Raw genomic sequence first — 3,781 nt, 5'->3', positions numbered from 1 at the left:
TCAGGAAAATGTCACCATGAAGGTGCAATGTTTTTCATCTGCTTAGCAAACTTTTTGACTGATGAAAAATCAATACTTCACCAATTCTTATCGCAGGTGTTGTTTGTCTCATGTCTCCTACGTCCGGATACAACCATTTAAACACAACCTTAATGAGAAAAATAACCTATGGCTGATCTGGAAATGCCTTAAATAGATTTGTAACTGAAAAGATGTTTGTTTCTTAAAGGACAAATCCATTATTTGTTGCCACTTTTTCCAAGGTTCCTGGAGAAATTAGCTTAATTATTTCTTTGGTTGCCAGAACACAGCAAATCTTCCTTTCTTGAGAAAGAAGGGCAAATGCTATTGTTCATTGGTTTCACGAAATCCCTTCATAAATCAGAATACTGAAATGGCTAGATTAAATCATTAGACACCCTTTTTTGAAAGACAGAGAATATTCATTCTTCCTCATCAATGTAGAGGCAGAATTAAAATAAGAGTTTCCTTAGAGGCTGTGTCTAAGGAATACGGAGATAAAATGTGAAAATCTCAGTCATTCAGAGACCTCATAAATAGGTCTAATAGCTGAAGCCTCCTATCTCCTTTCAAATTGATGTTGAGTATAGATTCTCTAACGGCATCCTAAAATACAGTGTCCATTAGCAGCCAGGGAAAGGTTAGAAATGACTCAGAATCACTTATTTAAAAGAAAATCAAAAGAAAAATAAGAAAGAACATTAATGGATGCAGGGGGGAGAAGTCTATCCTTCTCTCTTTGCCATATCTATTGTGAAAACAAAGACCACTCTCAGCAATTAGAGTGTCGACATTCCAGAACATGTTGACATCACTGTGAAGGGATGCTTAGTTATTGTGAAGGACCCTAGAAGAACCCTCTGGAAGGACTTCAATAACATCAGACTTGAACTCGGTCTCCTAGGGAAGAAAAAGAAGAAGCTCTGGTTGACAAATAACAGGGCAAGAGAGAAGACGTGGCTGCAGTTCACACTCTCTGTAGTCATGTGCAGATAAGCTGGGCTTCCTTACAAGACAAGGTCTGTGTGCACTCTTGTCCCCATCAATGTCATTATTCAAGAAATGGGTCTCTTGTTGAAATCTAAAATTCCTTGAGTGAAAAAATACATCTGCAAGGTTCAGATGAGGACAGGTGTTGCTTGTTCAGTATCTCAAGCCCAGAAAGATCTGTTAATCCTTGAAAGAAATTATATTGAACTTGTTTCAAATTCAGCTGCTTTGATTTAGCAAGCCACAACAGTTAAAAACAAGGATATCAAAAAATTTTTGGCTGGCATCTATGTTTCTGAAAAAGGAACAGTTCAGCAGGCTGATGAATAAGATCTGAGTTACCCAGCTATAGAAACAAGAACCCAGATTATAAGATCAATTTGTGGTATTTGAATGATACAATAAAAGACTTCTATTGGAAAAAAAAAATGTCATCCAAAAATTAGAGTCTCTCATTTCTACTACTATTGCCCCCACTTATAGTCTCTGGGATCTCTAAGAGCTATTGGGCAGTTTGCTGTACTGGAGTGGGACTGCCCCATCCTCTCAGAGCACCAGTTCTTTCATTTAACAGTTTATAATTTTAAGTGCCAACCTGTTTACCACCTTACAATTCCACAGGTAAGAGCTAGCCCTGCTCGTCCGTGGTTAACTCTATTTTCTTTAAATGGAGTACACAATGGGCAAGTGTCTGTGCAGGCTTTTGAGCAACCAACTTCTTTCTCATTTGCATTTATTCACCTTGGAATGTTGACCATGATCTTTCTTTTTACATTCCTGAAATTTTAGAAGGGAAATACTCACATTTAACCAATAGTGGAAACCGTCAGGGAGGAACATTGTTTGCAAGACACTTTTAAAATAATGAAGTGGCAAGTTTCCCCCATCACAGCTACAATATCCTGTGGAATCAGCAGAGTTTTTTGAAAAACTAACAATCAGTTTGACTTAGAACAATTCTTTGGGAGGAGGGCTTAAGGTAGCAAGCTTTTGTTCTTAAAATATAGAATAGTGGTTTTCTTACATCAAGATCCAGATAGATCTGAAACAAAAGTTTAGCAAAAACAAATAAACAAAAAAACCCTCACTTATCACAGGCATGCTTTTCCCCACTTTTATTTCCTTTTCATGTTATTTGTGACCCATTAAACTTATGTGATGACCCTGTGATTACTTTTAACCTACAGTCTAAAAAGCATGTTCTAAAATGTGGAGAAATTCTCTCCTAATCTGGAGTCATTTAAAGCCATATTTTAAGAAGTCTACAGTTAGGCTGCACATCAGATCCACCTGAGGAACCATTGCTCTAGTCTAGAACACTAATAAGAAAACTGTAAGTTCTTTTATGGAAATACACTGTTTGAAAGAATCTCTCCTTGTAAAGTTACTTTACATAATATGAATTTGTCAGTGGACAGGCTATTTATCAGTTTGTTATATTCAGCACAGGATGACCTATAAAGCACTGTACAATCTGTTTTTCCACTGGAGCAGCAGAATTCCTAATGGCCAGGAAGCCTAAGCAGCTTAATCTCATGTTCTGGACACGGTTCGGATCAGGCAGGGGTTATTATAGAGCTGCTGCTGGTATCCACAACCTTTCCCCTAGAAAGCTTTATTTCCACGAACAGAAACTGGATGCCTAAGAGCTTATGCATGGAAAGTTATTGCTGCCTCACCACAGTGACCTTTTACCTACTTAACTTCTTGTTGACTCCGGCTGTGGTCTGTCCAGCCCTGCTGTGGGCGTTGGTCTGACCTCTCACCCACTTAGCTTCACTAAAGAGAAGGCTGGTCTCTGCTCAGCTTCTGCAAAACAGACTGTTCTTTCTTACAAAATAATGTCTATGAAAACCATACAGTGCAGAAAGTAACTTTATTTTCGTTTTTAAAGAAGAAATGAAACCTGTGAATTAATTACTGCTCTAGGAAAGGAAAACTATCCCTTTGCTCCAACACATATTGACTTCTGAGGAGACAGTGTGTTGAAAGGAGAGGGGGAAGAACCCTGGTGTGGAAAGGGTGGAGAAAGATTCCGGAAGGGGAGTCCAGCCTTTCCCACATGCGTTTCCATTCTGCGCTCAGCACTGGCCGTTGAAACCTGGCCAGGCCCCTTTTGTCAACAAGAACATAAACATGTGCCCAGACTCAGCACAGTTGGATCCTCAAGTTTATTTCAAAACAGAGATTCTAAAGAGGGAAAGGAACATGTGCCTGTGTGATTATTGTCAAAGTCGGAAACAGTCTAGATTTCTCTCTGGTGGAGTTAACACCATGATCTACTTGGGAAAGGACGTAAAATAAGTGTCATACAACACACCAACCATTGAATGTCAAGCATCTGCTTGGTTTGTTTTAAACTCGGTTTCACATTGTTGCCTGGTTTTGGCCAAGAGAGCAAACAGGCATTCTTGGTTCCATAGTGTCAAAAACATTAAGGTAAAAATTTTTTAGAATTCTCAAGCCCCAGGAGAGTTTGGCAAAGGTATCTGTTTAAACTGAGATTTAGACAATCCACGTTTCCTACTGGCCGTGTGACTTGGATGACTTAATGTTTCTTCTTTCATTTTTTCCTCTGCAGGTGAATAAATCGGATTAAATGAATGATTTTCACATTTGTCATGGGCAGTTTTACATTTGTAAAATGTAAAAATGGTTTTTTAAAATGATTTTCACATTTGTCCTGGGGTAGATTTTCCAAATGGAAAAGGGACGGTGGAGGCAGGGGTGTTGCTGTAGACCAGATGCCTCACTGGGAAATGCCTTGGAC

General features: G+C 38.9%; 1 pseudogene; it reads left to right on the top strand.

Annotated features, from left to right (window-relative positions):
- Window positions 1–729: 729 nt before the first annotated feature.
- On the top strand, window positions 730–1,341 carry LOC143397336 (large ribosomal subunit protein uL6 pseudogene; annotated as a pseudogene).
- The last annotated feature ends 2,440 nt before the right edge of the window (window positions 1,342–3,781 follow it).

This window comes from Callospermophilus lateralis, chromosome 1 (assembly GCF_048772815.1).
Source record: "Callospermophilus lateralis isolate mCalLat2 chromosome 1, mCalLat2.hap1, whole genome shotgun sequence".
In the NCBI taxonomy this organism is placed as follows: domain Eukaryota; kingdom Metazoa; phylum Chordata; class Mammalia; order Rodentia; family Sciuridae; genus Callospermophilus; species Callospermophilus lateralis.
This window is presented reverse-complemented; position numbering and strand designations above follow the sequence as displayed.